General features: G+C 38.1%; 1 protein-coding gene and 1 pseudogene across 1 annotated transcript in view; both read left to right on the forward strand.

The window, feature by feature from the left end:
- The window catches only part of PRIM2 (DNA primase subunit 2), a 291593-nt gene that overhangs the window by 82874 nt on the left and 181313 nt on the right, over positions 1-27406 (forward strand). The window lies entirely within an intron of this gene.
- On the forward strand, positions 12860-15016 carry LOC114494050 (annotated as a pseudogene).

The following is a 27406-nucleotide window of genomic DNA, read 5'->3' on the forward strand; positions in this document are numbered from 1 at the left end:
AGTCAGCCTACTGGAGTGTTAAGCATTTGATTATTTCTGGCACCCAGCATAGTATCCAACATGGTATTTATGGAATGTGTGAACTAATGTTTCATGAGTGCTTTCTGTGTAGGAGACATGGAATAGAAGTGCTACAAGACAGGATTCTTGCTGTGAGTGGCTTACATACAATTTTAGTTGATGTGAACAAATGAACAGGTGACAATTAGTATGGCATAGTAAAAACATTACTCAATAGCTATGTCTGTTGAGTGAGGAGAAGGAAGAGATCTCTGACTTGATAAAGACTGTGAAAGCAATACTGGTTAATCTTTAGAAGGAAGATGAAGTTCATGAACTTACCCAACCACTTGTTACTGGTTTAGAAAGAAAAGGAAATACGCATTCCCCTTTGTTTGACAGGTATGCACGCAGCTGTCTAGATCCTTGCTAGTCTGTCAGAGCACAAATATTATAAATCACTATTTTAACAGGAATTTAGCTTCATTGCAAATATGTGAATATTTATAGCTACAAGGTTGCTATAAGGCAGTTCTGAGGAAAATTGTAGTGTAAAATAAATGCTAAAAAATGCACCAAACAAAGAATAGGAGGTATTTATTAATAAGAAGGCTTAAAAATGGCCATATACAAGTGCCATAATAATACGATTGAATGGAGAAAATAACTAGGCAGAAGGCTACATTTACGTTAGACTAATGTAGGGGAAATTTTAGGGAGGAAACTCAAGTAGGAAAAGTGTCTATTAGTCAAAAGGGTTTTTTAGAAAAGAAGTCTAGGGCTAAATTAAAAAGTTAATGGAAGAATTTAGAGTCTGGATAAGGACTCAATTTAGAGATAGTAATGGAATAGCATTATGTTTCCTATGCTTTTATATTCTTATTCATTCATTAAATAATTCATGTGTGCCTCCTCAGTTCGTAGTCTGTAAAGAGGAACTTAGGAAGTATTTTTCATATTTTAGTTCTGCCAAGTCAGTCAGAAAAGAGGTTAGTTATTTGCTTGCCAAACCTGGTTTTCTTTCCTGTCTCTGTTCATACTCATGTATAAAAGTGATGAGGATGATGAAGAACCAGTTCTCCTTATTCCTAGGAATGTGCTTTTGGAGCACGTGCTTTTGTATTTATAAACAGCTTACTTTTCTGAGATACTCAGCTTTCCAAAGAATTAAATATTTGACATGAATTCTGTGTGTGTGTGTGTGTGTGTGTGTGTGTGTGTGTATGTGAAGGTGGAGGCAGTACCAGGCGAACGTTGCCACTGGTGAATTTGTTAGGACGCTGTTGCAATATTCAGGTAAGAAGTGAGAAGAACTCAGGCTGGAATGGTGACAGTGGGGATAGAAGGAGAGGGATGACTGTGAGAGATGTGCCCTGGGATCTTGGTGTCCCATTGATGATGGGCAATGGCTAGTCCAAGAGGATGGGGCGAGGAGAATGTGGGAAGTAGCCCATCAAGTCCTAGTCTTCAAAGGCTATGTAGAAATCAGACTTACTCTTGATTGGTTTTGGTATCCAAGAGGATTCACTGTGGTGTCTGGAACACAGCAACAAGAGTGCCTTGTTACTGCTGACACTTAAAGTCTGTGATGACATTAATGTGTGTTTGGGGTGGGTGCCCTTGTGTGGGGGAGGACCTAGGTATGGCTGGGGGAGGGGGTGTTGGCCTTAGGTGGAGGGGATGGGCAGTACTCAGGCAGGGAATTTGGACCCTAGTCAAGTAACCTGGGCCACAGGGTATGTCCAGGACCAGCAAGTACATTGAAGTGTGTTCACCAAATTCTGACAGGATTTTGGACAGCTCTATTGCAGGCTAGGAGGCAGGGGCAGGAGGAAGAGTGGTATGTAGTAGTTGCATTCATATTTAACCTCACCTTTTGAATAGTTTTTTTATATTTGGTAAAATGTTCCTAATGTAAGTTTAGCCTTGCTAATAACATATAGGAGTCAGTCATGCCAACATAGAAGGCTTTACTCAAATTTGCACTTTCCTTTGTAATCAGATCAGGGCATATGATTTAGACTTCACCAGTGCGACTCATCTTGCACAAGACTTCACCTGGATTCAAGGGAACAGACTTTTCTTAGAGCTTCCATGTTTGCTGGTGACAGCAGTGGCTTCCCAGTGGTGGCCCGGTAGACTTCTGGGAATGGTGGTCGTGGTGGAGTTTCTTTAGTTCTCTGTGGGACAGCAGCTCTGGTGGCCATTTTCCAGTCCGTTCTGTTTGGTGGCATGATTTGAACATTGTTCCTGGAAAGTTAACTTAGAGCATTGTTCTTCATCTTTCGAAAAGTTCTGTAAGATACCCAGAAACCTCTTAAACTCCTTTTCCACTAATCAGCCTGGGTTAGCCTGTTTTGTGTTCAACTGAGAAAACTAGGTAGTTTAGGAGATAAGGCAACAGATAAAGACAAGGCTTTTGATGCCATCTAGTAACTGGTTGCAGCTGAACCTGTGGGTGTCAGCCAAGTCTGCTCCTGCTGCTGTAGGAGTGAGGGTGGCTGGGCATAGACCCCATCAGTGGGGACTTGTTTCAGATTGTATTTTGGGGTGAATTGTATGTGAGAAGAAGTCTTCCTTTGCCCTTCTAGGCTCTTTAAGCTGGTCTGATAATTAAAGCTGTGTGAGATAGATCAACAATAGAAAGTAAGCACATTTAATTACAAGTGTATGGGAACCCCATATACACGAGAGGTTTAGACAGAAAGTTATAATGAGGCATTCTGAGCTAAGCATGAGGGAAGGTACCTTGTGGCTTCAGAGTAGGGGGCGGGGAGGTCATTTGCAGGATGGTAAGGAGAGCAGATGTTCAATAATTAGGTGTTTGCCCTGCCTTGTGGAAAAGTCACGAAAAGTTAATTCTGGGGATAACACTTACTATGGACAAGGCCCTAAATTTAAATTTTTAAGAGAGAGGTAAAAGTTTCTCATGAACCTGCAGGCTCTCATTTGCCTCAGTTAGAAATGATTCACATGCCAAAGTGGCACACCTTGGTGGGACCTGTTCGGAACGCCTGCAGCTGGAAGAGACATGGGAAGTAACTGTGGCGGTAATTGGTCTGTTTGCGTGTTGGGAGTGTGGAGCAATGATTTTAGTTTTGGATATGTTTAGTTTGAGATACCAGTGGAAATGCTCACTTATGGAGATATCTGGCTGTTGAAATTGGATGAGAGTGCTAAGGGCAGCAACATGGAATGTGGAAAGAGAAGGGTTGAGGACAGACTTTTGGGGAATGTTCATATTTATGGGGAAGATGGGGGAAGGAAAAAAGAAGAAGCCTGAAAATGAGTGTTCTGGAAGAATGCAAGAGAACTTAAAGGGTATGCCATTTGAGAAGCTTGAAGAGGGTGGAATTGCAAGGAGCAGACAGTCTTTAAGTCAGTAGTGTCAAACTCTAGAAAGAGCAAAGACTCAGAAGGGCCCAATCGGATGTCTGTGACTTTGGAGAGAGTCAAAGGAAATGGAACAGCACCCGACAGTAGCAGAGTGAAGGACGGAGGTGATACCTGCAACGAAAGAGGTTAATGGGAGATTCTTGTCAAATTTTGTTACACAGATTTGGAATCCAAATCATAAAATAAATTCCGAAGCCAGAGAACAGCCCGTATCTTTTTCCTTACCAGATTTTTGTCAGGCTGGTTGTTAAGTTTGTCTGTTTAACTGCATTGATAGATCAAATTCTTTTGTTTTAATGAGGCAACAGCTCTGTAGTGTGAAAAACTTGGGAAAATATTTTGCTTACCATTTTAGTGTTTATTAAGCATTATTATGTAATCTGTAAACAAATGTTCTAGAATTTAAATGTAATTGTGACATCTGTGTTTTGATTGTGAATGTGAAAAGTTTCCTTTTGTAAGTATTACAGTGATGATTGTTAATGGTTTGACCTTGCTTTACATTTTTGCCCAACTATCTGCAGCCTGTCTTTTCTTCCCTTTTATTCTAGTTTTTTCTTCCCTCCTGCTCATTGACAGTGACTTCATTATTACTGAAGGAGAAGCTTGACTTCTTTTGTTGGTTACAGCCTTTGGCACTCAAGATTGTCACTTTTTCTGTTTGTCGAAGTTCTGTCTTTTTATGTTTTCATTTTTTCTATTTAAAAGAGCTGTCTTTTTATATTTGATATTCTGATAGAATTTATCTGCTCAAAATGCAAGTCCAAGGGCCTTGAATCATGGCTGCAAAATAATCTAGAATAGATATAAGATACTAAAGCAAGATGAGAGATTCAAAGATGCCAGTCTTGATTTACAAGGGTTTATTATCCACAAGAATGGATCTTGACTTTTACCAGTCTTAAAGATGTATCTTGCATTGTGATTTGTGCTATGGCATTTCATCAAACATACAGTTTAAATTTATAGAATTTTAATTTATTTGCCTTAATATCTGTAGTCAAATAGAAGACATTAAATTCAAAAAGTGTTTCTTAAAGATTTATTTATATGTTCTGTCATTTTTGGGCAGAGTGTTTTAAAGTTGATTGCATTTCACTTTCAGTTTATGGAAGATGATGATCTGAATATTATTACCTATTATAGAACTTTAAATTAAGGATTCTTCAGTGGTCATCTAGTTCAGAATCTAACCCCCTCTCTAAATTATTCCTTTATGTAAATGACAGTTTAAAGTACCTTGTAGTTATTGGCTTTATCTATGACATAATTCCAGGCAGCATACACGGGAAGTATAATCTTATTTGGTGCTAGTGGTAGTGAGTCACTCCTACCCAGCCCCCAGATGGAGAAAACCAGGCTCAGCGAGGTCGGCTGGTACCTGGTCGGTGTCTGGTGCAGAGTGGATGTATACTGTGGATTTTGAATTTCTAGCCTGATATTTACTTTGTTTTAATGAACTATTTTGACAGAGTTGTTTATAAGTCATAGTCTAAAAACTAAAATTTTTTTTTCTCTTTTTTTGCCAATAGCTATATTGGCTATGCTGACTACTGAAATAATAGAATTTTACTTAGAGACTAAGTTGCTATACAAAAAAAAATTTAAATAGCTTTATTTAAACTAATATGTCAAAATTTCAATGACAATAATAGCATTTACATTTTTTCTTGATGGCATTTTCTCTTCTATAGCGTACTGCTGATATCCAAATGATAGTGCTTTATGCTAAACAGGTTTTTTCCCCCTAGATACAACAGAACTCTGTTTACACTGTGACCTTTCAGAATAAATTGGCAAGCATGTCAGATGCTAAGAGCTAAGAAGGTTTGGAAAAACGTACTTTTTTTCAGGTGAATCTTTGGGATGCTGTGTTTACTTGAAATGTTAAATAATGAGCTAAAAGACCATGTTGAAGCATGAATATTTCAAAATGATGATTAATGAGGAGCTTGTCACTTGGAATTTGCTTTCAGGTACCATGTTTCCAGTGTTAGCCCAAAGTAATTCCTTGTAGCACAGGTAGATGATTTTTATAATATGTACACAGAAGGTTAGTGCAGGAAGGTAATTTAGCAACACAAAAAATTCTTGGGTCTTTTGTCTTTCTCACTTTGAGGTTGACTTGTTAGCCTATTAGAAAGCTTATTTTCATTTCTTCATTAGTATAACACTGTAGAATTTTACTGATAATTTATGGCACCCCTGTTTTTTGTTGTCTGAGAAGTTCCAGGTTTAGGGACATTTCAGTAGACTTTCACATAATGATAATATTCTGTCATTATTCAGATAAGCTTATATGTAAACTTCGTTTTAGACCAGTGAACTGAGAAATGGTGCTGTTGACAATTTATAAAATTAATCAGTATCAATCAGTTGATGGTTAACACAAAAGAAACCTAGAAGGCCCCAGGTCAAAATAGGAGACAACGTACACTTCACTGTTCCCCTGAATGGGTTTGGGGTGGGAACCTCGGCAGTGGGAGAGATGCTCAGTGCAGCAGATGAGGCTGTCAAGAAGCAGGGAGGCAGCAGAATTAGGGTCTGGTAGGATATCAGTGGATACTAGGCAGTAGGATTTAAGTAAAAGGTTCATGGCCTAAGATGTGGTCACAAGTCCTCTTAAGATAATTGTGACAAAGTAGCAAACTGAGATTGGTTGTGCAAAACTAAGGGAACCTATATATTGACTTAATAAATATCCCTGGCCATTTAATACTAAAGGATCCAGGGCTGTGTGGTAGGAATGATGCAGGAATTCTGGGGGTTGGCAGCCCACTGTGTGTTCTTTGCTCTGCACAGGAAGGATTTCAAACGCTAGCAAGCATAGAATTTAAAGTGAAAGAGAGGTTTTTAGTGAAGCTATCCCACAGAGACACCAGCTCCCCTTTAGCAGAATTTGTTTCCTTTTTTGAGGTTCATTTAATTGAAGAGTAGGGTATTCAGTGGAGGGAAGGAATATCCATGGTCTTCTCCTGCAAGGGGTAGAGATTTCTGAGAGGAGTTTCCTCGGCTATGTTGTGTCCTTACATGGTCTTTTCATTTCTGATCATGATGGCTTGGGGTGTGTCATTTAGCATGCTGATTTAGGACAATGAGTGTGTAATGAGGCTAGGGGTTACCATTAGGTGAGATTAATCGCCATGTTGGATTAAGCTGGTCTTTGCCAGTTTTAAACCATGAATCCAGGGGAAGGGGTCTCTTTTTTCTGGACAGCTCCTGTAGCTTTTATCGACTGCAGCTGTTCTACACATCCCCTGTCTCAGGTATATCCCTTAGAGAAACATTTACTATGATTAAGGGCATACGTTAGTTCCATAGCTAATCCCCAGGAGCCAGTGAATCATCCAGTTAGTGCAAGAGCTTTAAAGGTCCGTGTCTGAAGGTGGAGTTAACACCTTTTGGCTCTGTTGGAGCTCCTTCTTGTGGGTGCCTGCCTGTGTGTGTGGTATGTGTGCCTGTCGATGCACATGGTGGAGGGGTGCATGTGTGCGCACATGTGTGCATTCATGTGTATCCCACAAAATTTCAGCTTCATTGAAGCCCAGCCAGTATTAGTTCAAGATACGTTCCAAAGCTTTTCTTTTCAATATCTTATTTCTTAGGAGTGGCATTCTTGCTTTGTGACTTTGGGTTGACTAGAAATTTTTGTCTATGAGGCCAGAGGTGAGTAGGCAGATTTAGAGGTAGAAATGGGTTTATTTTCACCAGCAGAGATCGTGAAAAAGTGCATTTATTTTAATAAATTACAAGAAAAAGAAAACAAAATATGGATTTAATTTAAAAATCAGATACTCCTGGAAAGTAAACAGTCTTTCTTTGTATATTTGCTCATGGCTCACTGGTCCTCTGGGATTTAACTAAAACACCAAAGTGAATTAAACTATTGTCTGTTACATCCACATCTTACAGTGCTTGAAGTAATGTATTTTATTAATGTAAAATTAATAAAATTAATATTTTATTGATAGTAAAATTTTAGGTAAAGTAGAGAATATAAGAAGAAGTTCTTTAAGTTGCACCAAGGGAGAGATTAAACAAAATTGAAAGTCTGGGGGGAAAACCCCACCAGATTTTAAATATTTAGTTAATTATGTGAGAACAGATGCAAAAGATATGAGCAACTGCCTGTCTCTAGAGGATGACATGAGTAAGTGCTAAAATAAAGGTATTTAAGCTTGTCAAGTAATTGGTAAATAGCATATCAAGAATAGATACAGCTTCATTGCAATGACTTCATTAAAAGACTATCAAATTTGGGAAATTCTTATATTAAGGAGACTAAATTACCTTTAAATCAAAGAAATGCTTAAATAATAATGCTGGTCTTTAATTTAAGGGAATCTTATGTATAATAATACCTTAAAAAGACATCACGTTGGATAATTCAGATGGAAGAAATTAATTAGAATATGCATTTCTGACTTCAAAGTTTGCACGTGCTGCTAGAAATATCTTTTTTGATCAATAGTCTTTATACAATAAAAAGGTTATTAATTTTGATGCACTGAGCATAAATTGAGACAACTGAAATATATTAATTATTAAATAAACTAACAAGGATTGCTTTAGATTTTTTGTACACATGTAAATAAATGCTATTCAAATAAAATAACTAAAATAAAAACCTTGACAGTGTTCTCTCAAGTATTAGGTAGAAGAATAATGAACGAATAAGTGAATGAATGAATAAACACATGCACATAAAACATTTTTTTTCTTTGTTAAGTAGATGACTATAAAGTTATAATTAGGGAATAGCTTTGACTTTTCACGCTTTTCTCACATAAAATATGTACTGTATCTAGTTTTTAATGTGTGATTATATACTTAATTCTATTTTATTATTTTCTTTCAGAGCAAATAATATTTCATTTGACTTGGGTTCTAAGCCCATTGTTTTCCATGGGCTTATTTTAAATTATTCAGAGTGTAGTCTAATTTATAACATTAGATGTTCCAAATGTTAGTGAAAGATTAGTAATCTCCTTTGAGCATGGGAAACATTTGGTCAACATAAGTTTAATGGTCTCTTTAAAGACCAGATACATAATTCTCAGAAGCTAGAAGCCATTAGTAGTCTGAGTAATGATGAGGGTCATTTAAGAATTCAATTCCAAGGCACTTTCAGAAGGCCAGGGATGAATGACACTGGCAGAGACAACAGTAAATCACGCTACTCAGAAGTAGCATGCCTTTTTATTAATTCACCTTCTCCCCAGGGATCAGTTGAAGTGTTGTAAAATAGACAGAAATCCTGACTGAGAGGGTCTTTTAGTCAAATATAAACTTGTTTGTGCCCAGAAGCGACCCTGAACCTACATCGCAGAGTCAGGTGTCAGTTTCCCAGTCAGTCTACATGGACAGCTAATGACTAAGCACTTCCTTAAACTGCACAGAGAACCATTATAACTTAGATGAGATGTCTGAAGATATGTGAAGTATCTCATAGTGTTTACTTAGATATAATTTACATATAATGAACTTCATTTTAAATATATGGGTCTCTAACCTTTGCAAAAGTGTCCTTTTATGTAACCACCATCCCAAACACAGCATAGAACATTCCCATCTCCCCAGAAAGTACCCTTGTGGTCTTTCATAGTCAGTCTTCTTCAACTCTCTGCCCTCAGCAACCAGAGTGGTTTTGAATATTATACATTAGTTTTGCCTATTGTAGAATTTTGCGCAAGTGCAATCATATAGCCTGTACTCTTTTGTGTCTGGTTTCTTTTGCTCAGAAAGATGCCTGTATGGTTCATTGTTTGTTGTGTTTTATTCCTTTTTAGTGCTAAGTAACCTCCATTGTGTGAATATCCCAAAATATGGAAAGGATTTGAACAGACATTTTTCAAAGGAATATATATTAATGGCCGAAGAGTATGTGAAGAAAATGTTCAGCATCATGTGTCGTCTAGGGGAATGCAAATTAAAGTCAAAGTGAGATACAATTGCACAACCTTCTAGAATGCTTACAATTAAAAACTGGTAATACTGAGTACTGGTGACGAGATTGTATTCTCATGTATTCATTGGGATTGGTGGAATGGTGTATCCACTTTGCAAAACAACTTGGCAGTTTATAAACTTAAACATACACTTATAATGTGATGCAGCAATCTCCTAGATATTACACAAAAGAAAGCAAAACATATCTATACCTAGAATTGTTCATGAATATTCATAGCAGTTTTGCACATAATAGCTCCAAACTAGAAGTAAACCAGATGTCCACCATCAAGTGAAATACATTCTTATATAGATTTTATTTTGTTCTTGTACTTTGGACATTTGTCCTTGGCTAACTTAGAAAAGTGAAATTTTCAGAAATTTTAAGACTCTTTTTCAGAAAGAGTCTTGAAAAAATAGCCAGGTCTTTGTTAAACCAAAAATCACAATAGAATTCTATTTCATTTTATTCCTAACACATTAAAAAAGCAGTGAATTTCTGCCTTGGCTGGGTGGCTCAGTTGGTTAGAGTGTCATCCTGTATACCAAAAGGTTGTGGGTTCGATCCTCGGTTAGGGCACATAACTAGGTTGCAGGTTCGATCTCCGTTTGGAGGCAGCCGATTAACGTTTCTCTCTAAATATTAATAAACATATCCTTGGGTGAGACTAAAAGGGAAAAAGCATTGGATTTCTGCACTGTGTACGTGACCTGGGAAAAGCTAGTTGAGTATGATGGAAAGTGTTGCCCAGCCATGTTCTGCCTGTATGAAAGTAGTTCTCTACGGAAATTTACCTTCTTCTGGGTCAGAACTGAATTATCTAGAAAATGAGGTGTACTATCACCCTGGCATAATTTGACTTTAAACAATAAAGTGGTTTGTTTTTATTGTTCTGATTCCTCCCAGAATCTTTCAGTAGTAATTTTTGTTATAAGTTTTTTTTTTATTTTCCACATTTCATAGGTATTAAGTAAGAATTTGGGAATGGGTGTGTCAAGAACTGTTTGTTAGTTAGATTGCCTTTTGAATCAGAAATTTTCCTGGAATTGTATTTTAATGGTATGATTCAATTCTCAGATTCAGTGAATAGTGAATTCATATCAGTATTGTCTTTATTGTAGTCATACTCTTTTTTGGGGGGGTTGGGATTTATTTACAAATGAAAGTAAGCTGTACTGTTTGACTTCATTAAGGATGATGAATTAAGAGCCCTATCAGCGATACTAACCGAGATGACAGAAAATTGTAAGATCAGAAGTCAGAAAATTGTAAGATCAGGATTCCAGAATCCAGTCAGGATTCTGGAATCCTTCACATATGGTTTTATAATTCTGCTTTTTTATGAAATACGAATACTATAACTGTGAACCTTACTCTTATAAGTGAAACTGTGCAGATTAACTTCAAATTTCAAGCAGTTTCAAATTGACTTAAATTTATATGGAAAACTCCAATAGTGATTGTTTCCTAAGAAGACTTAGGAAACAAATTTAGGATTGTTTCCTAAGAGGACATCTGTTTCCTAAGATGTAGGGATCCTGTGGCTACATCTAGACAGGAGAAAAGTTACATTAAAAATGAACTAAGAGAAACAAGGATTATATAGGTATGTAGCTTAATTTTAGGTAATTAACATTGATATATTTTTTATGCCAAGGTTTATTTATACCCTGGAAAGGATTTTCTTTAAAAAAAAATTATATACACAAGAAATGTGTTACACCTGTCACTGTCTTTTTGTTGAAATGTAATTATTTTTTTAAAGATTTTATTTACTTATTTTTAGAGAGAGAGGAAAGGAAGGAGAAAAAGAGGGAGAGAAATATTGATATGAGAGAGAGACATGGATCGATTAGCTCTTGAATGTGCCCCTATTGGGGACTGAACCTGCTACCCAGACATGTGCCCTGACCAGGAATTGAACTGGCTACCTTTGTCTTTGCAAGATGATGCCCCACCTACTGAGCCACACCGGTCAGGGCTGAAATGTAATGATTTTTGAGGCAACTCTTCATTAATTGGAAATGAACCAATACTACCAAATGTAAAGTTGTTTACCTTTCCTCTCCATCTTCATTGTTTCCAAAATTAAATTCAAGGGAGAATAAAATTAATAAACAAATTGCTCTTGAAATCTAGGCCTACCTCTTTCAAGGTAAAGTGTTCAGATCCTCATGTAAAGATATTTTGAAGAAAGGAATAATAAAGCCATTGAGAATCTTTGCCTAAAACATTGATTTTCAGTTATTTTCCTCTAGGACTTCTGATTCAGGTTTTCTGAGCCCCTTGACAGCATACCCATAATATTGTGGTGTGAGTTGAGAGTTATGGGGGAGCATACTGAGACTGTAATTGTTTCTTTTGTGGGTGTGTTGGGGGAGGGCTTTGCAGCTGGCAGCATAGCCACTAACAGTGGTTCTCTAGGCTTCACCAGAGGTTCTGTGAGTGATGAATATATATACATATGTTAACTTTTTATGTGGAAATGATTATAGACTCACTCAGGAGTTGCAAAAATAGTAGAGTTCCATCAAACTGACAGATGTCAGAGGGGAGGGTTTGCGTAAAAGAAGATGAACAGAGGAGCCAAAGAACATGTACACATAGCCCGGGGACATAGCTCCAGGGGGCATAGCCCGGAGACACAGAGTGGTGAAGGCCTGGGGACAGGGGTGGGGTGGGGGCTGGGTGGAGGCTGGCCAGGAGAGGAAACTGGCGGACATCTGTAATGGTGTCACCAATAAAAAAACCATCAGAAGAGTGATACATTAAAAAAAACAGTAGAGTTCCATTATACTTTTCACTTAGCTTTGTCCAGGATAACATTTTACATAATTGTGGTACTATTACCAACTAAAATACTGAGCTTTTTCAATTTTCACCAGTTTTTACATGTACTCTGTAATTTTATGAAATTTTGCCACATGCATTGATATTTGTAGCCACCACAATCTGCGTACAGAACTCTTCTACCATGCCAAAAAATATTCTCAGTGCTATCCCTTTATAGCAACACCTGTCCTCCAGCCCTGGCAACCACTGACCTGTTGTTGCTGACTATAATTTTGTCACATTAGTGATGTTGTATGTATGGAACCATATTGTTATGTGTCTCCCCAAAACTCCTGTGTTGAAATCCTAGCTCTCAGTACCTTGGAAGGAGACTGTAATTGAAGATAGGGCCTTTAAAGGGGTGATAGAGTTAAAATGAGGCTGTTTGAATGGGCCCTGACCTGATGTGACTAGTGTCCTTAAAAGAAGAGAAAATTTGGGCCCACAGAGGGACACCAGAGGGGCAAGTATACAGAGAAAAGACCATGTGAAGACATAGAGAGAAGGAGGCCATCTGCAAGCCAGAGAGGCCTCAGAAGAAATCAACCCTGCTATCACCTTGATCTTGAACTTTTAGCCTCTAGAACTGTGGGAAAATTAATTTTTATTGTTTAAGCTGCTCAGACTGTATTTTGTTAATGGCAATCCTAGCAAACTAATACACACACAATCTGTAACCTTTTATCATTAAAAAAAAATGCGAGGAAGAGGGAACCAAGAGGGCACCTCTCAGCTGAGTCTCCATGTGGGCCAGGATGACGACTTCAGGCTCTTTGTTCCCCTGCCTGGTGCTGGGTTCCTGTGGTGCCTCCAACATTTGGTGGAATTTTGGGCAGGAAAAATGTCATTTAAAGGAACTACTGTCACCCCTGATAAAAGGAAAGTGCTCGTGTACATCCAGCAGAGGGACTACTCCCTCACTCACTTCTGCTGGAAGGACAGGATGTCTGGGAACTTGGAAGATGATTTGATCTTCCCTGACCACTGTGAGTTCAAGCGCTTCCTGCATTGCCCCAGTGGGAGGGTCTATGTGCTCAAGTTGCTCAAGTTCAAGGCAGCAGACCCTTCTTCTGGATGCAGGAGTCCAAGACTGACCAAGACGAGGAGAACTTTTGGAAGAACCTGTTGGGGACACGAGCCACAGCCAGCTCATGCATCCGACCTGCTGGCCTCGAAGGCCAGGTGGGCCGGGGACCCTGACTAGGCCACGCCTCACCACCTTACTGGGGAGCAGAGGGCCTCTGGTGAGGAGCAGCTCTTCATCCAGCTCCCGGAGCCAGTTGGCAGCAGTCACCCGGTCCTCCACCACCTCTTCTGCCCATGCCATCCCATCCCCTTCTGCTCCAGCAGCTGCCCAAGCCTTGTGCTCAGTTCAGGCAAAGGAACCAGCACGGCAGCCAGCCCAACCAAGGCCATCCAGCTGAGTGATCTCTAGAGCATGCTAGCCACTATGAATGTGCCGGCTGGGCCAGGAGGTGGCCAGCAAGTGGACCTGGCCAGTGTCCTGATGCCTGAGATCTTGAGACCTATCCTTGCCAATGCGGATGTCCAGGAGTACCTGCTGCCCTACCTGCCCTCCAGGGAGTCACTGTTCCAGACTGTAGAGATCCAGGGCACGCTGACCTCTCCCCAGTTCCTATAGGCCCTGGGAATGTTAAGCGTGGCCTTGGCCTCCGGGCAGCCAGCTTCCCTCGTGTTCTAGTTTGGTCAGCCTCTGGAGGCCATGCAGGCCGCCAACAAGGGTGATGTGGAATCGTTTGCCCAAGCGATGCAGAGCAGTGCCAGATCGGAGCAGGAGGGCAACGGGAAGGACAAGAAGGACAAAGAGGAGGACATGAGCTTAACTTAGATTAAGTTTTTTGCTGTCTTTTACTGGGTGATGTTTTTGGCTGTGCGAACGAGCGATGTCTGCAGCCCATTGCATGCCCTCATAGCTCTGCCCCTACTTGCTAATAAATAAAAGCCTTGGCTTTTATCAGAAAAAAAAATGCAACATAATTCTTCATCCAATAGCATACCAGTAATTCCTTAAATTGCTGAGTGGCATTTCATTAGTGGATGCCCCACAGCTTGTTGATTCATTCACTCATTAGAGGGCATTTGAGTTGTTTCTAGTTTGGATCCATGCTGAATAAAGCTGCTGTGAACATTCATGTACAGGGTTCTGTGTGAACATGTGTGTATTTCCTTAGGATAAATGCCCAGGAATAAGTGCCGGGTCCTGTGGTAACTGCATGTTTAACTTTGGAAGAAACTGTCCAGCTGGTTTCCAGGCCAGTGGAACTATTGTACATTTCCACTGGCAGTGTGTGAGAGTTCCATTTATTCTGCATTTTTACCAGCACTTGGTATTGTCAGTATTTTTTTTATTACCATTCTAATTGGTGTGTGTTGGTATCTAATCATGGCTTTAATTTGTATTTCCTTAATGGCTAAAGAGGTTTAACATCTTTTCATTTACTTGTTTGCCATCCTTGTGTCATAATTGTTTAGTTCAGATATGCAGAGCATTGATTGCAAACTACAGGCAAGGCCAGGAAATTGAAATTGTGGATAGGTATAAAGGACATTTGGCATCACCGAAAGTGGGATACTTGAAGAGCTGGTGAATTGTTAGCTCAGCCACAATGAAGATTGTCCATTGAATTGAATTCTGCAGTTGGGCTTTGTCCTTGGTGGTGTGCTTTGTAATATTGTGTTAAGAAAAATCAGTGCTTGAATGACAAATCCATTTTGCTAGAGACTGTTAAAGTGCATGAATGCTACTCATGAAGGGTAACAGGTGAACTGATTTCTACCTCTTTACACATTTGCTCGCAGTATTGTATGGGTTAGTAAGTAGCTAGTAAAAACCAGAATCCTGAAGACATGGGATTAAAGGTTGAGTTCATAAATAAGTAATGGAAAACAGAAAGCAATTTTATACAAAATGGTAGATTTTTAATTTGAGTTTCTCAAATCTTGAAAAACTACTATTGAGAGAAGCAAGCTAGAGTATTATATGTAATACATATAATTAAATTTCTTAATGTAGGTTTTGAAGATTATTTGGATAATGAATAACTTTTAATGTATTCTCTGTTGACTTCAGGCATTTTCTTCAAATAAGCTTATCCTAATTTTAATGGAACTGATTGCAGAAAACCAAAACGAAATCTTTTGCATGTTTTGAAGATGTATTATTTTAATTCAGACCACTTTCTCACTTAGTATACGTGTTGTGGATTGTGTAGAAGAAAGTTTTAAGGAAGAATGCACGTGGGTGCACGCACACACAGGTGGTCTTCCTCCAAGTCCCTTTTGTTCCCCTTTCCCCACATTGGACATTTGTTCTCATCTTTTCTATCTCCTCTTTTAATGTGTTCATATAGAAATTAGTAAATTAATGTTCTCAGGTCTGTGTCCTCTGTGGCCCAATGGAGAACCCCCTCAGAGCAACAGTGATTTTTCTCATGTGGTCATGTAACTAAATCACCTTTCCCCACTGTTACATAGCAACTGTGAGCTACCTCGGTTCTATTAAATGGGCTTCCCATAGATTAGGTCAGATTTGCCTCTTTCAGTCTTCAGTGACTAGACTGTCTTAATGTACTTTTAAAGAAAATTTGAGGTGTTCATTTTTGAGAGGTAAACCTAGGTATTTAATCACATGGGCCTAAATGATATTTTCTCTTTTTTAAAAATATTTTATTTATTTATTTTTAGAAAGAGGGGAAGGGCAAGAGAAACATCAATTATAATGTATAAAATTGCTGGGGAAAGAGGAGAGAGGGAAACATTGATGTGTGGTTGCCTCTCAAACGCCCCCTACTGGCATGCAAGGCAGGCATGTGCCCTGACTGGGAATGGAACCAGTGACCCATTGGTTCACAGGCCAGCACTTAATCCATGGAGCCACACCAGCCAGGGCCCTAAATGATATTTTCATATGCTGGTATTGTGGCCCAGATCTAATGTTGATAACTTTATCGTGCTTATCTTATCTCTCTTCCACTTCCAAACATAACATTGCCTTGTTTTTCTAAAATATGTGTGTGTGTGTGTGTGTGTGTAAGTTTTATTTCTCTCTGTGCTTTGAACCTAAAATAATAGAATTGCATGAGTAGTTGTGGGTGCAATTCATCAAGATGGAAGCAGACTTTTTAGATTTGTGTCTACGACAGCGTCTGCTTTATCCATCACAGGAATTGTAAGATATTAAAACATTTTTTTCTTAATATAGATATAGTCTGTGCCAACTAATATATTATTACCAACTTAGCCTTTGTAAAAGTAAGATGAATGGAATATTGGCATTATGAATTTTTATGAAAAGGAGAAGAAATTAGATGATTAAATTTGCCAACTCTTGGAATAAATGAACTTAGAAATATGAGAAATGAAAAAGCGTAACTTTTTTTTCTTTTGGTACAATATACAGTTCCTTTCATGAAAGAAATTTGCTTAGATTCTAGTGAAAATGGTAAAGCAGAACATTTTTAAAACTTAGGCTTGGTATGTTAAAATACCAAGGATGGTATTGATAATTTTCGTGAAGTAGGAGGAACAAAACATACTGGGAGGCCCAACTTTTGTTCTGCCTTTTCTGTGATGAGGATCGTTAAAGCTGAACAGTGGACACTCAGTAGCTTCTTAGAAAATGAAAAAAGAAAACTTGTTTGCCTAGATTATAGCCAACTAGCAAGTAAAATATTTGCATTTAAAAAATTCCACAAATAGAGGTACAGTGTCATTAAAATAAAAATTTAATTTTTTCTATTTTATTTTTAAGACTAGCAGTTAACAATAATTTGGGAAAAATTTTCTATAATTCACACACACAACAGTATTGTCAGTCCTTTTAAGAGCCTTATATTATTACATGCTTCACAAGATATTAAGCTCCTTTAAAATTGCTATAGAATTTTTTAAGAGTTTATTTAGTTTTAGAGAGAGGGGAAGGGAAGGAGAGAGAGGGAGAGAAACGTCAATGTGTGGTTATAAAATTGCTATAGAATTTTGACGAACTGAGTAGTTAGTACTTTGTCATCAAAATAGTAGGCAGTTGAATATCTGTTTATCTGATTTAAAAACTAAATTTTGCTGTGGCTCAGCAGTGTTAGCAGAATGCCCAGAGGATGATCCACCCTACACTATAACTTAAACAGGGACATTTACTAGGAGTAGTTAGGAATTTTAATTAACAAAACAAGCAATACAGCCTTTTCTAAATTCTACCATTAGTAGTGCCTGCTAAATGAGGAGCTGGCACCCTGAGGGTCCACAGACCAAATATAGCCAGCTGCTTAGTTTTGTAAATAAAGTTTTATTGGAACACAGGCATGCCCACTCATTATGTGTGGTCTGTGGCTTTGGTGGCAGAATTGAATAGCCATGACAGAGACTATGTGGTCTTCAAAGCCTTAAATATTTACTGTCAGAATACTGACCCCAGTGCTAAATGATAGCAGGAAAAAATGTGCATAAATCTTAGATAAAAGATAAAAAAAGATAATTTTATTTTTTAAAAATGATTTTAAAAGATTAGATCTTGTTCCTGGTTTTAAAAAATCAAGCTAATGCTCTACATAGAAGGGAGCATGCTACATGTGTTGGTGGCATTTGGAATCCTTCGATAGGCAGTTTGTCCTCAGTGTGGAGCAGGAGTTATGAAATGAGCTGTACCTTAACTAGCAGCCACATCCCACCTTAAACAGCCACTGAAGAAGTGATTGAATAAAGGTGACAAACCAGTATCTTTTAAAAAGTTAACAGTTAAATTATATAAGACACTCAAAGCAGGTGTTTAGAACTATTTATTTTCATATTTTATTTTGTTGCCTCGCAGTCTATATAGCAAGTTATTTATGTTTTATGATATGAAACCCAATTTTTGATATTTTCCCTAAAGCCTGAGGCAGTCTATCATGACACATCAGGGAGACATGGGTCTGAATTCTGCTGTCTTCACTTAACAGTTGTGCGGGCAAGTAACCTAACTTCTCTGTGCCCTAGTTTTCTCTTTTCAAAAATTTATTTTTTAGTTATAGTTGACATCCAAGATGACATTATTTTCAGGTATACAGCATAGTGATTATGAAGTGATCATCCCAGTAAGTCGTGCCTGTGTTCTTGTCTGTTAAGTGGGGACAAGAAGACCTCCCTCACAGGGCTGTTAGGTTCATGCATACAAATGTTGGGTTAGTACAGTGCCTGGCATATTGTGAATGCTTAATTTATGTTGTTATAAGAATGCTTTACTTTTATAGTACTTTATTGAAGCTCCTCCACTCAAAAGGTGGCAGCCCCTGTAATTGGAAGCATTGTGCATGGATGAAGGTAAAAAGGAAATCACAAGAATTTGCCCTGAAACCTGGGCTCTTTCTGTATTGGCAATAACTGTCAAGTGATGTTATTCATATGAAGAGTCAGAGCTGAAAACCAAGTAAGAAGCTTCATTTCTGAAGTAAAATGGAAGCTATCCCTGTAGTACAATCAATTTTAATTGCTGAGTGACAAATTAATTGAGGCAAATGTTTCTTTTAATCCCTTTATTTAACTTTTCTTTCTGTTGCTTGCCTTCTGTTATTTAAATATTTTTCTCCACCATCTTGAGTTTCTGAAAGTGTGGTGGACTTTTTAACCTGTCAGGTTCCTGGTCTCTGCTCTGACCTGACTGAACCCAGATCTTTAGAGATGGTCTCTGCCATCCCCATCTCTTGATTCTTATGCACACCAAAGTTTGAGGACCAGATATGGGGAATGAAATGATTTGAAGTGCAAATCACTGAGTTCTCTGACTTTTTCTATACTTTTGGTAAGAAGTTAGACTGTGGAGGAGATGAAATCTGTTGAGAGCGAGCCGATTTCTGCCAGTGTCCCAGAATTGGCTGAGTTTTGAATAGGGACTGTGGAGGAACAGCGTTCAAGAGAGACAGGAGGTCTTGACTCTGTGACTGTTCTTACCTCTTTCTTGCTTTGCTGGCCTGGGACTGCCTTCTCTCCCTCAGATTACTCCTTCCTCTTTTAAGCCCACACTGTACTTACACTGAGCTAACCCTGTTAAGATAGCCCGATAATTTCAAAAGAACTTTGGAGAGAAGTAGAAAACAAGTACTTAAAAGAAAAGGCCAACGTTGTAAATATACACTTCTGAGATGGGGACCTCTGCTCCTAAGAATCCTATTGAAAGGACTGGAGACTTTATCGATCCCTTTGTTCTAACACTTGAGGAGCTAGCTGCTCTGACTGGCCTGGCTAAACTTTGCCTCCAGGCTTCTCAGGGGTGGCTTCTTCCTAATTGCCACACTGATTCCACCTGCCTGCTCATTTTCCTTCACTTCAAGACAGCGGCCACTCCCAATTTCCTTTTAAAATTTCCAGACTCCATAAGTTTTTTTAATTTAGCTTCAAGTGTCTCCCCAAATTCAGTACTTTTTTTGTAGATCAGTGGTGACTAATACTCAAAGAATCCTAATAACTTCTAGGTTTTCTACACTTGCACTTTTCTGGAGCATTCCATTAATATAACTCCCACAAAAATAAGTTTCTCTTTTCCTTCCCTTTACTAAGCCTCGGTATAGGAAATTTATCGCTACATAACAGTGTTTTGTCTACCTGTTAATTTGTTGTGTAATTGTCTTTGGAATTAGATACAGTAGAGGAAGGGCAAGGTGGTTCTTTGACGTGCAACTTCTGGCCCTCATGTTGCTGATATTGAGAGTTGCTCAGTGACTATCACTATAAAATATGCATCTGTACTAAATGGTAAAGGTGTTGCCAGGGAATCTGAATGGTGACAGGGGCCCTTTGTATGTCTCATGACTACAGAGAGGCCTGTGCTTAAACTATTGCATCATATTTTAAAAAATTTCTGAGGAAGACAATTTCACAACCTGTCATGGTAATCTCTTCCTATGTTTAATCAACATTATAATGTTGATTTTAATACATTTCCCCTGTAACACTATCAAGCTCTATTTCACATAAAGTTTCTTTTAAATAGTTTTTAAATGATGATTGATTAAACTTGCGGTCTATCCTGTCTTTGAGATCTTTCATTGCTAGCACCTTTGTGTGACTAGACATTGCCCACATTGCTCCTTGAGCATTTATTCTTCTGATCTATCAATGGACTTTATTATATTTCTTGAGTATAGTAATTGATCTTTTTTAATTTAGAATTCTCTGGAGCTGCTGATTGATTGTTCTGTCAGCAATAGGCACATTACATTCAGATTCTAGCAAAATTATGCCACTCTTTCACTAATAAAATTAGGTCTGAGTTCAGCTTGTAAGTTTTATTTTTATTTTTTTGTATTTTGCTGTAAAGTCTTTTATTTTGAAATTAATTTTTTTTATTGATATATCACAGTTGTTCCAATTTTTCCACCTTTGCCTTCCTCCACTCAGCATGCCTTCCTCCATTGAACATGAACCATTGTTCATGTCAATGGGTCCTGTGTATGGGTTCTTTGGCTGTTCCATTTCATATACTGTACTTCATATCCCTATGGCTATTCTGTAACTACTACCTATTTGTACTTCTTAATCCACTCACTTCTTCACCCATTTCCCTACACTTCCCATTCCGCCTGGCAACCATCAGAAACACTCTCCATGTCTATGACTCTGTCTCTGTTCTTCTTGTTTGCTTAGTTTGTTTTATAGATTCAGTTGTTGATAGATACATATTTATTGCCATTTCATTGTTCATAGTTTTGATCCTCTTCTTTTCCTTAAGTAAATCCCTTTAATGTTTCGTATAATAATGGTGTGGCAGTGATGAACTCCTTTAGTTTTCTGTGTCTGGGAAGCTCTTTATCTGCTCTTTGATTCTAAATGATATCTTTGCTGGATAGAGCAGTCTTGGCCGTAGGTTCCTGCTTTTCTTGACTTTGAATGTTTCTTGTCAGTCCCTTCTAGCCTGCAAAGTTTCTTTTGAGAAACCAGCTGACAGTTTTATGGCAACTCTACTGTAGGCAACTTACTTCTTTTCTCTTGCTGCTTTTAAGATTCTCTTTTTATTTTTAACCTTTGGCTCTTTAATTATGATGGGTCTTGGAGTGGGCCTCTTTGCATCCATCTTGTTTGGGACTCTCTGTGCTTCCTGGGCTTGTATGTCTATTTCCTTCACCAAATTTGGAAAGTTTTCTTTCATTATTTTTTCAAATAGATATTCAGTTTCCTGCTCTTTCTCTTTTCCTTCTGGCACCCCTATGATGTGAATGTTGGAACACTTGAAGTTGTCCCAGAGGCTGCTTATGCTGTACTCATTTTTTTGGATTCTTTTTTGTTGTCGTTATGATTGTTTTTTTTTGTTTGTTTGTTTGTTTTTTGTTTTTCCTTATGTTCCAGATCATTGATTTGATTCTCGGCTACATCCACTTTACTGCTATTTTCCTATAAGTTGTAGGAAAAACTTTTCCTATAAGTTGTTCTTTATTTCAATTAGTGTGTATCCTTTGTTTCTGGCTGGATGTTTTTTATGTTGTTGAGGTCCTTACCAAGTTCCTTGAGCATCCTTATAACCAGTATTTTGAACTCTGCATCTGATAGATTGTTAATCTCCATTTTGTTTATTTTTTTTTCTGGAGTTTTGATCTTTTCTTTCATTTGGACCATGTTTCTTTGTCTCTTCATTTTGTCACCCTCCCAATGTTTGTTTCTATGTATTAGGTAGAGCTTTAACTCCATGTCTTAATAGTATGGCCTAATATAGTAAGTGTCCTGTAGGGTTCAGTGACACAGCCTCCCCTATAACCCAAGTTGGGTACTCAAGGTACACCTTTCATGTGGACCTAGTATACCCTCCTCTTGTAGTTGAGTCTTGGTTGCTTTTGGCAGGTCAATGGGAAGGATATGCCTAGGTCCTTCAGCTGCAAGGATAGGCAGTGATCACTGACCACCAACTTCCACATCTGTGGAGATCAACTATGTGGGAGCAGGGTGGTGGTCCTCCAATGTAGTTGGAGTTATCCACTAGATGCACAAGCTCTGGGGTTTCCTGGAGGTGCAGTTCAAAAACACAGGTCAGTCTCCACCTGTGTTTTGCCAGGGACAACAGTGTCTGACTTGTTAAGCAATCTGAGATGGCTGCTACTTGTGCTGGGCTTGGAGATTCCCCAGCAAGGCCAAGCTGTGAATCTAGGCCAGCTGCTGCTACTGCTGGCCTGGAGCCCCTTAGCAAGCTGTATGGGGGCTGGGGACGTCACTGAGTGTGGCTGTTGCTTGTTTTAGAGGATTTAGGAAGTTGTGAAGCATGAGCCAAGACCAGCCATTCATAAGGAAAAGCAGCTTGGTTGAGTCTGTAGGTTGAATGGGGCAGAGTCTCTGGGGATCTCCAGGGCAGGGCAAATAGTGTTAGCTAGGTTGATGGGGACTCAGATATGGCACCAGCCTGCCAGTTCTGTGGCTCTGTGGCTCCATGGGGGGTAGGATTCAGACAAGGGACAATGGCCTCTGCTCCCTTTATGCCAAACACTTCAGTTCCTCCTTGAAGTGTCACTGGTGCTTTTCAAGTGGCTACCCTGGTGCTGGAGCTCAGAGGGAGCGAGTTTGAGTGCAGGTTTTGAGAGGAACTGCTTGGGACTCGAGAAGTTTCTTTCACAGGCTCAATCCACACTGGGTTTTGCAGCCAGAAGTTGTGGGGACTTACCTTCCTGGCACTGAAACCCTGGGCTGGGGGGCCTGGTGTGGGGCTGGGACTTTTCCCTCCCAAATTTTTATCCACCACACATGGATGTGGGACTAACCCGTTCTGTGTCTGCACCCCTCCTACCAGTCTGAATGAGTGTAGTTTCTCTAATTCCATTGTTAGACTTTCATTCAACTCGATTTCTGACCATTCTGAGTGATGGTTATTCTATATTTTAGTTGTAATTTTGATGTGGTAGTGCAAGGAGCTGAGCCATGTCTGCCTATGCTGCCATCTTGACTGGAAGTCTGCTTGTAAGTTTTAAGTACTTTTCCCATCTCTCTCTTTTGTTTTGCCCCCATCTTCTCATCTTTTCTTTTCATGTTTCTCTTTTCCTTGGATTCACTTCCTCCTTTCTCATGTATTAGAATGGAAGAAGGCTGATACTTGATAACACAACTTTTGCTGAGTTTGCCAACAGTAGTATTGACTGGATTGTAATTTTTAAGAGCCACTGCAACAGTTTTATTTCTGATGAAGAGGATTTGAAATGAGTAAAGGTGTGAGAAAACTACATCATATCTCATGTATCATTATAAGGTCCCTAAGTCTCTTCCAGAGCATAATGTGATTTGTCAGTTGTCTCCCTTCGTGAGCTGCACATGTCATTAATCACGAGAGAGAAAAATTCCTATTTAAATGTTAGATCATTTGTCTTCAGGAAATGTGATTTTCAACTTTCCTAGACTCACAAAACTTATAAGCAGTAATGAGTTGGATTCCCATTGGTGGTACTGACCATTGAGGAGTGTTCATGAGTGAAATACAGACTGACTTGACTTAGATTGGATGCTGCTCACTCAGCCCTTAGAGCCTTTGCATTGTGCATTAGGTTTGCATGTTGATGTGCAAAGGACCTGTAATGAAATATATTTCTGCATGGTACATTTCATGTAAAGGTTTAACCTTATTTTGTTATTGTGATAAATAGATTTATTTTACTATTGACCAAGAATTTGAGTGAAAGAATTTCATTTATTTAACTAAATTGTACAAGCCCTGTGAGTCCTGTGGATGTGTGTCTACCTAACAAAAATTACTTTGTGTACTGGTTTTGAAATTGAAAGAGAGAGCTACTACTTTAAGATGCTTTATTTCTTGTCATTGCAGTTTTTGTACAACATACTTGCACAGCGTAGGCATTTTAGTTTTTGCTTAGGGGTGAGACTTTGGGTTGCTCTCATTATTTCTTCCCACCTTTATTCACTCATTTTTTGTCTTTTTTAAATACTCAGTTTTCACTTGGTTGACTCTTATTTGTTCTTGCTCAAGTTTTCTTCTGTACCCTTTGCCTACCAGAGGTGTGATAACAGAGGTGCCGAAAAATTTTTGGAAGGGAGTTTTAAGACCTAGATTTCATTTTCAGTGTAGAATTTTTATGAGATAAAGTGCTTGAAAGAGAGTGATCTGTACTTGAACAACTAACAAAGATTCTTGGGAAGGATTTTTAAATATACCCCTTCCCCAGCTCTGCTATTTAAATGGCATTGGTCACTAAAATAAGTTAGATGTTTTCCTAATAGCATTTTAAAAATTGGCTTTAAAAAGGCTGTTTTCAGTTTTGAAATATTTTAAATGTAGTCTTTTGCCCAAAGTAATAAATTAAAAATTCACTAGTTATTTTTCTCAACTGTATGATTTGCTTTTTAAGATTTATCCCAGAACCTTAAGAATGCTAAGGTTCTTTTTTTAGTAGCACATCAGTGGCAAAAGTTCTTCCTTGTTGAAATGTTCAGGTTTATAAGCTTTAATTTACTACTTTGAAATGAAAAGCCCTTCAAGGAAAGGTTTTTGTTTGGGGATAGGTTCAAATACTCTTGAATATTAGGGAATGTGTCAAAGGAAATGAAGAGCTGGAAAATTGTTGCTAAAAATCATATAGGAAGTGCTTTACTGGTTTTTAGAACTGGAATAAAGAAGTGATGACCTCTAAAATTACCAAGCCTAGCCTGCAGTTGTAACTTTAGTTGAGTTTGATGAATATGAGCATATTTTAAAATTAAGATATTTCAGCAATCACCCTAATTCTGGGTACTGGTGTGTAGAAGTTGTATTACCTCAAGCATGAAGCGAAATGGAATACATTTAAATGCTCCTTGAAAGAGTTAGGTTAAAATGATTCGTTTCTGAAACAGAGAATCTCATGGAGTTTATTTAAAAGCAGTGTTCGTTTATTTCCAGGGGAGGGTGGTCCCTGGCCCTCTAGGTATATTCCCCAAGTTAATAAACTCTGCCTCTTGCTCTTGAGCTTTTTAAGGAAATGTTACCTCTTAGGATAGACATCACTTAGTCACTATTGGTTTTTTAAGGGAGTTCAGGGGCTATGACTTGGATTAATTATATTGTTTAGATCAGACTTTTTTGTCATTTTTTGAAAAATTGTAATTATGACCACTTTGACTTTGGATTTGTGTTTAGGCTTTTATGTATTTTGTCTACTCAGTGGAAAAAAAATACACATTTATTTTAACCTTTTAAAAATTATTTTTCAATTACAGTTTACATTCATTGTTATTTTGTATTAATTTCAGGTGTACAGCATAGTAGTTGGACTATAATATAGTTTACAAAGTGAACCCTTGATGTTTCACGTACCTGCCTGGCACCGCACTTAGTTATTACAATATTATTGACCAGCTTTACATCCCCATAACTATTTTGTAACTACCAATGTGTACTTTTCAATCCCTTCACCCTTTTCACCTAGCCCCGCAATTCCCCTCCCTCTGGCAACCGTCAGTCTGTTCTTCGTATCTACGAGTCTGTTTCTGTTTTGTTTGTTCATTTATTTTGTTCTTTAGATTCCACATAAAAGTGAAATCATATGGTATTTGTCTTCCTCTGATTGACTTGTTTCTTTTTAATGTAATTGAATGTAAACTAGGCAAACCTTTCTCTTTCTCAGAGGATTCTCTCTATGCTGATTAGTAGTTTGAATTATTTTATTGCCTTTGTCCTATGCTGAGAAATTACACTGCTGTAACTTTGAGAACAGACACTTTTGTTCTGAAAACTTACATAAATTCTGTCACTTCATGTGCTTTATTAAGATTATGTAAAATATGTTTAAACCAGATTCTAAAATTTTAGTCTCTAATAATCAAATACTGTAGTTGACATGTAGAATTTTTTGAAGCGTTTTTTAGACGAGCACTGTTCAGGGTGGTATGGCTATAGACTGAAGCATTTTTTAAAAAGCTAATAATGATATTATCTATTCAAAATTCAGTCTTATTTCCTAAATTATTTTAAAGTGAAAGAGTTTTGAATGATCACTGCTCATTTAAAAATATTTAAAATTATATATATATGTATGTATACATGCACATATGTTTATATATGTCTGTTTGCTGTCTGCTCTTTCTGATGAATAGAGTAATATTGTGTTCCCTTTGGAAATTTCAGAGAATACAGAGAAGTGCCAGTAAAAAATTAAAGTAATTTAGAAGCCCGTCACATAGAAATAACCACAATTTACGTTCTGGAAAAGAGCTTTCCATTACTTATTCTAGCTCAGTTGCATTTTATGTTTAGGAGAATCTTCTAAGCCCACACTTCCAGCCGAGGATCCTATAACCAGTCTTGATTATGCATTGAAAGTAAGGAAGAAATGTACCGTAAATCAAGGAGTAAGAGATTAGTACTTGTTTTGGAATCAGGTTCCTCTTTAGCTCTCTCTTTTGGGGAGTAATTGTGGTTGTTTGTAGACAGCTATTCAGTTTGAAGCATATACACACATTCCTCCAGGCCCTTGGCTCAAGAGTTATCTCTGGGTTGCAGGGTATCGAATACTCTAACTAATCTCGCCTTCGTGATGTCTCTTGTCATTTAGGGAATACCTTTGACTTTTGACTGGCAGCATTTTTAATGATTCCATCAACTAACAAGTTTTTACAGTAACTATATTTATTGACCAAATTAAATTGCTTCCCAGTAGCCTTATTTTTCTTTCTCTGTAAAACTCACTCTGTTTAAATCCTTTTGCTATAGAAGTTCCTACAGAAAAATCTTAAAGTAAGATTTTTCTATTTGTCTTTTAACAGTAAAATTCAAATAACGCCCTTGTGTAAAATAAATATAGCAGAGCAGAAATCACGCTGGTTTGTTATAAGCAGCATTAGAACCTCTCGTTAAACCTAACATCAAGAAATGTCTGCATCTCTTGGCAGCTTGATGAAGGTGATTGGGATTACAGGTGGTTATTTATTGTCTGCCGAAGTCAAATGCACTGTGTATTGTTTAGGAAGAGTGTGTGCTACTGTGTTGAGTGTAGCTGCACAGGTCCCACTGCTCATTAACTATGTATTAGTGTGGGGTTTTTCACATCTCCATGTACTCTTTCATCCTCAAGCATAATTTAAGGAGAAGCCCAGTCAAGAGAACCCCCTGCCAGTTGCCAGAGCCATAGCTCCCTTGTCTGTGATTTGTTCATTCTGCTGGACTTAACAGTCAACACCTTTTCTTTCTAGTTCTTCTGAGCTTACCAGAGAAATTGTAACCTAGAGGATATTATGTCCAGTGAATTAAGTACTCAGAAAAAACAAATACCATAT

Source organism: Phyllostomus discolor, chromosome 4 (assembly GCF_004126475.2).
Source record: "Phyllostomus discolor isolate MPI-MPIP mPhyDis1 chromosome 4, mPhyDis1.pri.v3, whole genome shotgun sequence".
Taxonomy (NCBI): domain Eukaryota; kingdom Metazoa; phylum Chordata; class Mammalia; order Chiroptera; family Phyllostomidae; genus Phyllostomus; species Phyllostomus discolor.